Raw genomic sequence first — 11056 nt, 5'->3', positions numbered from 1 at the left:
TTAACAGCTGCCAAAAAATAAAAATAAAATATCTAACCAAGGAGGTGAAAGAGCTCTGCAAGGAAAACTACAAAACAGTGCTGAAAGAAATCACAGATGACACAAACAAATGGAAACACATTCCATGCTCATTGATGAGTAGAATCAATATTGTAAACATGATCATACTACCAAAAGCAATCTACAGATTCAATACAATTTTCATCAAAATACCATCATCATTCTTCACAGAACTAGAAAAAAAAGTCCTAAAATTTATAAGGAACCAAAAAAGAGCCCTCATAGCCAAAGTAAGACTAGCAAAAAGAACAAATCTGGAGGCATCACATTACCTGACTTCAAACAGCATGGTGCTGGTATAAAAATAGCATGTAGACCAATGGCACAGAATTAAGAACTCAGAAATAAAGCTAAATACTTGTAATAAACTGATCTTTGACAAAGCAAATGAACACATGCAGTGGGGAAAGGACACCCTAGTCAACAAAAGGTCCTGCGATAATTGGCAAGCCACATGTAGAAGAATAAAACTGGATCTTCATCTCTCACCTTCTACAAAAGTCATCTCAATATGAATCAAAGACTTAAATCTAAGACCTGAAATTGTAAAAATTCTAGAAGATAATTTGGAAAAACTCTTCTAGATATTGGCTAGCCAAAGACTTTATCACAAAGAACCCAAAAGCAAATGCAACAAAAACACAATTATGTACATGAGACCTAATTAAACTAAAAAGCTTCTGAACAGCAAAATAAATAATCAGCTGAGTAAACAGACAACACACAGAATGGGAGAAAATATTCACAAACTATGCATCCAACAAAGGACTAATATCCAGAATCTACAACAAACTCAAACAAATCAGGAAGAAAAAAAAAACAAAAAACCCATCAAAAATTGGGTAAAGTACATGAATAGACAATTCTCAAAAGAAAATATACAAATGGCCAACAAATATATGAAAAATGCTTAACATCACTAATTATCAGGAAAATGCATATTAAAACCACAAAGAGATACCACTTTACTCCTGCAAGAATAACCATAATTTAAAAATAAAAATAGATATTGGTGTGGATGTGATGAAAAGGGAACATTTACATTACTGTGGGAATGTAAACTGGTACAACCACTATGGAAAACAGTATGGAGATTCCTTAAAGAACTAAAAATAGAACTACTATTTGATTCAGCAATCCCACTACCGGGTATATACTCAGAGAAAAATAAGTCATTATACAAAAAACAAATTTGCACATACATATTTATAGCAGTACAATTTGCAATTGCAAAAACATGGAACCAGTCTAAATGCCCATCAACCAATGAGCGAATAAAGAAAATATGGTTTATGTAAGCCATGGAATACTACTCAGCCATAAAAAGGAATGAAATAATAGCATTCACAGCTACCTGGATGGAGTTAGAGACCATTCTAAGTGAAGTAACCCAGGATTGGAAAACCAAATATTACATGTTCTTGCTTATAAGTGGGAGCTAAGCTATGAAGACACAAAAGCATAAGAATGATACAATGGACTTTGGGAACTCAGGGGAAAGGGTGGCAGTGGGGTGAAGAATAAAAGACTATACATTGGGTACAGTGTACACTGCTCAAGTGATGAGTACACCAAAATCTGAGAAATCACCACTAAAAAACTTATTCATGTAAACAAATAACACCTGTTTCCCCAAAACTAATGAAATAAAAAAAATATCTATAGTGACGAAGACAGATTTATGGTTACCATGGGGGTTAAGAGTTGGTGGACAGTATGACCATAACAGAGTAGCATGAGACTATTTCTAGGGTGATGCAACTCTCCCATATTTTGATGTTAGCAGTGTGTTCTATAAATTTATATGTGTGTTAACATGCATAGAACTGCACACCAAAAAGAGTCAGCATTACTGTGTGCTCATTTACAAAATAAAAAAAAAAATAAAGTAATAAAGTTTAGATCCAAATCCAGGTCTACTGAACCTACAAAACAATAAAATGATTATATATCACATTTCTTATACTTCTGTGTCCTTCTAACCTTACTAAATTGTTTCCTTTATTCCCCCTGTCTATAAATTACTTATTGGTCAGGGTTGAAAAATATTAAAACTTTTATAGCTGCCCTAAAATATTTTATAAGTATTTCATGAATAATATAGTTATTTAAATCATATTTAGAGTTCAAAGTATTTATCAATTTTCCTCTTTTCTTTTCTCACAGTTTCATATTGCTTTTCAAATATAAGAAAATAAAAACTTCTCTCTAAACTTTTTCATTGACACAGACTATAGAGAAGAAAGTATATTAGAAACAATAGAAGAGAGGCAGAAATATTACATTTTAAAAATTAAAGTGATTTAAGTTTCCTGAAATGTGAGCTGCTATCAATTTATGAATGGCTTTAATATATCTTTATAAATGCAGATAAATATGCCAGCCAAAAGGTAGGAAGAAGCAAGAGAAAAGTAGTAACTGCTTAAAAATATAGCGAAGTATAATGGATAAATTAGTGTTGTGGTTTGAATGTCCCCTGCAAAACTCATGTTGAAACTTAATCCTCAAGGAGGCAATATTGACAGGTGGGAATTTTATGAGGTTATTGGATCTCAAGAACTCTGCCTTCCTGAAGGAATTAATCCATTCAGGGATTAATGGGTTAATGGGTTATCATGGGATTGGACCTGGTGGCTTTATAAGAAGAGGAAGAGAGACTGAAGCTAGCAAGTGAACATCCTCAGCTCCTTCTCTGTGTGATACCCTGAGCTGCCTTGGGATTCTTCAGAAAGTCCCACTAGCAGGAAGTTTCTCACCAGATGTGTCCCCTTCGACCTTGGATTTCCCAGCTTCCATAACTATAGGAAATAAATGTCTTTCATTTATAACGTATGCAGTGAAGTTTCTGTTATGAACAACAGAAATGGACTGAGATAATCAGACTTTCTCAACTGTGACAGTTTTGACAGTTTGGGCTGAATCTTACTTAGCCAGGGAGTAAAGGTTTTGTCCTGTGCATTGTAAGATGTTGATCGGCACTCCTGGTCTCTACCCAATAGATTCTAGTAGCCTTCCCCGGCACCTGTGACAACCAAACATGTCTTCAGACATTGCCAAATGTCCTTGCTGGAGTGAGTGAGGCAAAAACACTCCCCATTGAGAACCACTGGGATACACCAAGGGACATGCAGGTCAAAGGTCTGGGTTCATTTCAACTTATCAATTATTAGCTCAGTGCTCTTGAAGAAATCATGTAACTTCCCTGACTGTTGGTCTCATGCAGCACTAAAATAGGCAGAGCCAATATTATAGGAGTTCTGTAATATTCAAATGAGTCAATATATGAAAAATGAATTATAAATTGTATTATAATTATTAGTGAATGACAAAGTGTGGATTGTAATTGCGACATAGAAGGACAGAGTTCTATAAGAGACAAGGCTAATATAAAGCAACATAGTTCTTAACTGGGGGTAATTTTGCCCCTAGAGGACATTAAGCAATGTATAAAGACACACTTAGTTGTCACAATTATGGGAGGGGTACTATAAGCATCTAGTAGGTAGAGGTCAGAGATGCTGTTAAATATCCTGTAAAGTTCAGGACAGTCCCATAATAAGGAATTATCCAGCCAAAACAATCATAAGAAATTAAGAATGGCTTAAGAAGGCCAGCAAGTGATATTGAGGAACCCAGGGTTTAGCAATGGCTGAAAGCTGTCACATTCCCAGGCATAAGGAATCCAGTGGTAGAGGCTTATTACCAAAGGCAGTTGAGAGCTAAAGCTGGAGTTCATAGCTTTAGCTGTCACCTGCCTCTGGTAATTAGGAGAGCTAATTGACCAGAACTTTGCTCACAGGGGTTACCAGAAGTGTGGTGCTGAGACAGGGCAGGAGCAGGGAGAAATACCCTAATCTCTCCTCCTGACCTTGGTCTCCCATGACACAGTGGGAAGCTAGAGGACAGCGCTGCCCAGGAATTGCAGGCTTCAGGCTTATGCCTCACAGGGCATAGAGAAGGACAAACAGGAGCTGAGTCTCTGCCTGTAGCAGATCTGCAGAGGAGGTTTTGGTTGGAGGAATGGCAAACAGAATGACCAGCAGTGTTGCCTTCCTTCCTTATTTATTTTTTAGCATGCACCTCAGATATTTAGAGCTAGTAAAAGACATAGCAAAGGAGATTAGAATCTACAGCATCAATCTTTGTATGAAAAGCAAAATACTACTTCCCAGGAGAGTCAACCATCTTCTGCACTGCCCATACTTAGCAGTTCTAAACAGAATCCAAACAGATGCCCGGGTCCTATATTTCACAAAGAACTCATGCCTTATCAGTAGCTTGATACTTCAAAATCAGCAGGAATCAGGAGTGTGGCTGTTATAAGTCTACTGAAAAGGTTGTAGGATGGAAAGAGGATTGGGTTATAGTCAAAAGTCAGTGTTGAAAGCCAGTTCCACTCTTCACTAGCTCTGGGTAATCCTCAGATTTTCCATCTTCAAAATGCAGCAACTGAGTTGAACGAATAGCAAAGCTAAAGGGAACCAGAGAGATCTTCTAGTTCCACATGAACAATCCAAGGCCCTTAGGGGTGGAGGAAAAATTGCTTATTCTAGCTGGAGCATTTCCAGCCACTGTGACAAGAACAAATCAAACCAATCCAAAGCCCAAAGAAAAAGCCTTGTTATCTGTGAAGAATTTCAAAGTGACAAAAAGTAAATTGATTGCACAATCAAACCTATCATTATTAGAATTTCATTTTTTCATTTGAACACATATTTATTGAATGCCAACTATATGCCAGGGATTATTCCAGAGAGGTGAGGAAAGAGAGTTCCAAAGACAATACACAAGCTCTTTTTCTGGAAGAAGTACTCAGCCACTGGAAAGATTATTTGTTGTCTTCATATACTTGATCAAGGGGGGTTACACTTTACTTATATGTTTAATCAATTAACATACTTTGCTACTGAAAAGCTACCATTCACTGATAGGAGGAGGGCAGGACCCCTTAAAGCCAGTGTTCTTGTCCTAGAAAGTTCATCAATACAAAGATTGATGCTGTAGATTCTAGCCTTCTTTGCTATGTTCTTTAGCAGCTCTAAATATCTGGTGTACATGCTAAGGAGAAAAATAAGAAAGACCATTCTGCTGGTTACCCTGTGTTTGTCATTCCTCCACCCAACCCCACTTCTGTAGATGCAACCCTCAAGTGAATTCTTGGGAATTTCGAGGTTGTGTTGTGAAGCTCTGAACCTGCTGGCTGTCTGGTTGCTCTTCTGCATTTTCCCTAGCCACACCCACAAGCTATTTTCTCAGCAGATATTTGAGAAGTTCCCCATATGTGTATAGAGTCCATCTGTGCCAGCCCAAGCCTCTTTACAGGATTTTGACTGTACTCCTCTTCTTTCCACACATTCAGAAAGCTCTTTTTTCTGGAAACTGCCTGTATTATCTTTCCATGTTATAGGCAATAATTACGTGCTTCTGTAATACTTTGAAAGTTTTCCTCAAGTTTATTTCTCTTTCAGTAGTTGACTATTCAGCAGAAGTTGTTTCTCAGCTCTCACGTCTCCTTTCACAGTGTCTTCTCTGATTTTTCACTGCACACTTCTTATGACTCCTCTTCAGTCCATTGGGCCTGCAGCCCTGGCCGGCCCATCTTCTGCACCGTCTGTTGCAACTCTGCAATGTGTCATCTCCATGTGAGAGTCAGAGGTGAGGTCCAAATGAGCCAGGCTTCTTGAATTTGGGGGCCTGACCGAACCTTTCTTATGTTATTCTCTTCAGCCATTTGCTGTTAAACATTTACCACCCCACTGGCCCTTTTACCACTGGATTACCTAGTGATGTAGCTGGAAATTCAGAGATCTCAGAAAAAAGATGTTTGTAGCACTTTATGTTTACTCCATTGCAGGACAACACTTTCTAGTCTCCTTGCAACTCAGGTGGTCTTTAAGTGCTGTTCAAAAACATGGAGTGTGAGAAAATGAGAGTAGCCAATAAGATGTTTCTCTTCTTCATCACTTGGACCAAGTTACTACAGTGGAGTGGAATGATGCATTATCACCAATTTTGCTATTAGTTCTGCTCAACTACCTGGTCTTTAGCATTATATAAAACATCTGGCCAGAAGCAAATATTTGTTAAGCTGAGTTTCTGGAGAGCAATAAGTTGTACGTTTGTATTGGTTATCTGCCTCTGCATTAAAAACTACCCCAAAACTTAGTGTCTAAAAACAATAAATATTTGTTACCTTGCACAGTTTCTTTGAGACAGTAATCAGGGAGCTGCTTGGCTGAGTGGATCTGGCATAAGATTTCTCCTTAGGCTGTGGCCAAAATGCCAACCAGGGCTACAGAGTCACCTGAAGGTTTGACTGTGGCTGGAGAAACCACTTTTAGAATAGCTCCCTTACATTGCTTGCTGGTTAGTGCTGGTTGTTGCAGGAGGCCTCAGTTCTTCATCATGTGATCCTCTGCAGATATAGATATTCTCATAACGTAGCACCTGGGTTTCCCTAGAGTGACCCAAGAACAAAACAGATACTGCAATGTCTTATTGACCTAGCCTCAGAAGTCACATGCTGCCATTTCCACAATATCCATGAATATCAGGAGGCAAAGTTCCTTGGAAGTCATCTTGGGGCCATCTTAAAGGGCATCTTGGGGCCTCCTTGGACATTAGTCATGTCTAATGGCATTCAAGGTCTTCAATAATATACAAACATAATTTAGTAGTAAAAATTGTGCAGGGATATCTAAATATGACTTATAAAGAATTGAACTTTCACCACCAGCTTGCAAGACATCTTGGACATTAGTTATGTCTAATGGCATTCAAGGTCTTCAATAAATATAGATATAATTTAGTAGTAAAAATTGTGCAGGGATATCTAACTATGACCTGTAAAGAATTAAATTTTCACCACCAGCTTATAAGGATTCATGAGGCTATCCCAGTCTAACCAAATTCCACGTGTTCCTGCAATTTCCTTTACCTCATGAAGGTAACTGGATTTTTAGAAGACCTATGCCTCAGTCAGATGACCCTGAAGTTGTTATATGTACCTATGGTTCAGTCTTAAATTCATGTCTCTTACATCCTGGAAGTTTGAGAAGAGTTTCCTATTTAAAAAAGCATTTTGGAATCAACATAGATTACTATTCTGAGAAGCAATTTAAATAGCAGCCTGTTGTAAAGTGTGGCACCTCCCCACCACTTTCACTCTTGCTCCTGCTCCTGCCACATGATGTGTAAGCTCCCACTTAACCTTCTACCATGAGTAATGCCAATAACTTTTTTTTTTTTTGAGTCAGGGTCTCAGTCTATCACTCAGCCAGAAAAGCAGCTGAGTGATCAGCTCTCTGCAGCCTCAGCCTCCCAGACTCAAACAATTCTTCCACCTTAGCCTTCCAAGTAGCTGGGACTACAGCCAAGTACCATCATGCCTGGCTAATTTTTAAATATTTTTTGTAGGTCTCACTGTGGTTTCCAGGCAGGTCTCAGTCTCCTGGGCTCAAGTAATCCTCCACTTCAACCTCTCAAAATGCTGGGATTACAGGCGTAAGCCACCATGCCTGGCCATCAATACTTTTGAAATTTGTTAAATTAGTTCCTTTACATGACACAGTACACACAGTAACCTCCATTTCCAACTGCATGTATGTATACGCCTTAACGTATTTCAGTCTATATGTAGTATTACCGACAATTAGAAGCAGTTTATATTTTATCAAAACCCTGGATTCATTCCCCTTTCAGAGTATGCTCTATTATGTAGAGGATTTTAAAGGCCCTAATGTCCCAAAGATACAATTGGTTTGAAAAAGACTTTTTCGATGTTCCACTGGACTGACACACAGCATAATAGGCTTTCACCTTATGTGGTTTGGGTGCGCATTTGAATAAGCTAAGTGGAAAAAGATAGTAACTTTTAGTTGCAATATCAGATGCTGGTTTAGATTCAGCTTTTTCAGCTCATTGTCATCCTGACATCTTGTTGTAAGGTTGGCAGCTTTGCTGCCTATGTTTCCCAGATCTCTGATAACTCCACATTGTTACAGCCTGTGTTTCCAGTGTTTTTATCTGCTGCTTTAATGGTCTATTTATTTGGTATCTGCATTCATTCATTTTCAAACTGCTATGAAGTAATACCCAAGACTGGGTAATTCATAAAGAAAAAGAGGTTTCATGGACTCACAGCTCCACATTCCTGAGGAGGCCTCACAATCATGGCGGAAGGCAAAGGAGGTGCAAAGTTATGTCTTATATGGTGGCAAGCAAGAGAACGTGTGCAGGGCAGCTGCCCTTTAGAAAACCATCAGATCTCTTGAGACTTATTCACAATCATGAGAACAGTATATGAAAAACCCATCCCCATGATTCAATTACCTCCCACTGGGTCCCTCCTACAACACGTGGAGATTGTGGGCACTACAATTCATGATGAGATTTGGGTGGGGACACAGCCAAACTATATCAGCATTATTGAAGTCATCTAGCCACAATAAAGCATTCGGAATGCCCTATAGTTAGCTCACACCTATTTTCAGTTATCAACTAAAAGATCATTATACTATTTTTGAACTCTGTCTCTAAGAGCTTCAGCTTTGTAGTATAGCAGATACAACATCACAGAAAACACAATGGAAAGCTAGGATTGTAGAATCTGATATAGTTTGAACATAAGTCCCCACCAAATGTCATGTTGAATTATAATCTTAGTGTTAAAGGCAGGGCCCGGTAGGAGATGTTTGGGTCATGGGGGAACATCCGTCATGGCTTGGTGCTGTTCTCATGATAGTGAGTGAATTCTCAAGACAGCTGGCTGTTGTGAAGTGTGGCATCTCCCCTTAGTCTTGTCTTTGCTCCTGCTCTTGCCAGGTGATATGCTGGCTTTCACTTCACCTTCCACCATGAGTAAAAGTTCCCTGTGGCCTCCCCAGAGCAGATGCTGGCACTATGCTTGCACAGCCTGCAGAACTGTGAACCAATTAAACCTCTTTTCTTTATAAATTACCTAGTCTCAAATATTTATTTATAGCAATGCAAGAATGGCCTAATATAAAAAATTGCTACTAAGGAGTGGGGCACTTCTATAAAGACACCTGAAAATGTCAAAGTAGCTTTGGAAATAGGTAATGGAAAGAGGTTGGAAGAGTTTGGAGGGCTCGGAAGGAGACGGGAAGATGAGGTAAAGTTTGGAATTTCTCAAAGACTAGTTAATAATTGTGAGCAAAATGCTGATGGTGATATGGGCAGTAAAGGCCAGATTGATGAAGTCGCAGATGGAAATGAGAAGCTTATTGGAAACTGGCGCAAAGGCCACCCTTGTTATGCCCTAGCAAAACATTTGGCTGCATTCTGTTCATGCCTTAGGGATCTGTGGAACTTTTAACTTCAGAGTAATGATTTAGGGTATCTGGTAGAAGAAATTTCTAAGCAGCAAAGTGTTCAAGATGTGACATGGCTGCTTCTAATTGTCTATGGTCATATGTGGGAGCAAAGAAATAAAGTTGAAATATATATTTAAGAAAGCAGAGTATAAAAATTTGGAAAATCTGTAGCCTGGCAATGTGTCAGAGAAAAAAAAAAGCTTTTGCAGAAGAGGAATTCAAGCGGGCTGTAGAGCAACTACCTGCTAGAGATAATTGCATAACTAAAAAGTAGCCAAATGGTAATATTCAAGATAATGAGGAAAAGGCCTCAAAGGCATTTCAGACACCTTCACAGAAGCCTCTCCCGTCACAAGTCCAGAGGCCCTAGGTGGGAAGAAAAGTTTCCTGGGCGAGGCCCAGTGCCCTGCTGCCTTATGCAGCCTTGGGACACTGCTCCCTACATCCCAGCTGTTTAGTTGTGGTTCAAAGGGGCCCAGGTAGAGTTTGGGCTGCCGCTTTGGAAAAGCAAGCTGAAAGCCTTGACAACTTCCATGTGGTGCTAATCCTGCAGGTGCATGCAGAGTGCAAGTGTGAATAAGGCTAAGCAGCCTCTGTCTAGATTTCAGAAGATGCATGGAAAAGCCTGGGTGTCCAGGCAGAAGCATGCTGCAGGAGCAGAGCACTCACAGCGAACCTCTACTGGGGAAGTACAGAGGGAAAATGTGAGATTGGAGGACCCACACAGCGTCCCCACTGGGGCACTGCTTAGTGGAGCTGTAGGAAGGGAGCCACCATCTTCCAGATCCCAGAATGGTAGGTCTACCAGCAGCTTGCACCCTGCAACTGAAAAAGCCACAGACATTCAACTCTGATGTGGTTTGACTCTGGGTCCCCACCCAAATCTCATCTCAAATTGTAATCCTTGCACGTCGAGGGAAGATTTTGGTGGGAGGCAATTAGATCATCAGGGTGGTTTCCCCATGCTTTTTTCATGATAGTGAGGGAGTTCTCATGAGATCTGATGGTTTAGAAATGGGAGTTTCCACTGTACTCTCTCTCTCTCTCTCCTGCTATCACTTAAGACTTGCCTTGCTTCTCGTTTGCTTTCCGCTATGATTGTAAATTTCCTGAGTCTTCCCAACCATGTGGAACTGTGAGTCAATCAAACCTCCTTTCTTTATACATTACCCAGTCTCAGGTAGTATCTTTATAATAGTGTGAAAATGGACTAATACAACTCCAACCCGTGAGAGAAGCTGTAAGGGCTGAATGCTGCAGAGTCACAGGGCAGCCTTGGGAGTACATCCCTTGCAGCAGTGTTCTCTGATGCGGGACATGGGGTCAAAGGACATTGTTTTGAAGCTTCAAAAGACTGAATGACTTCCTACTGGGTTTTGAACTGGCATAGGTCCTGTAACTCCTTTCTTTTAACTGATTTCTCCCTTTTGGGATGAGAATGTTTACCCAATGCCTGTACCCTAACTGTACCTTGAAAGTATGTAACTTGTTTTTGATTTTACATGCTCATAGGTGAAAGGGACTTGCCTTGTCTCAGATGAAACTTTGGACTTTGAACTTTTGAGTGATGATTATTGACAGGGGATGATTATATTATGCAATGTGAGAAGGACATGAGATTTGTGGATCCAGGGAAGGAATAATATAGTCTGAATAGATGT

The sequence above is a fragment of the Sapajus apella genome, unplaced genomic scaffold (genome assembly GCF_009761245.1).
Source record: "Sapajus apella isolate SASKATOON/1434 unplaced genomic scaffold, GSC_monkey_1.0 scaffold11, whole genome shotgun sequence".
In the NCBI taxonomy this organism is placed as follows: Eukaryota; Metazoa; Chordata; class Mammalia; order Primates; family Cebidae; genus Sapajus; species Sapajus apella.
The sequence above is the reverse complement of the archived record's forward strand: the minus strand, read 5'-3'. Positions refer to the sequence as shown.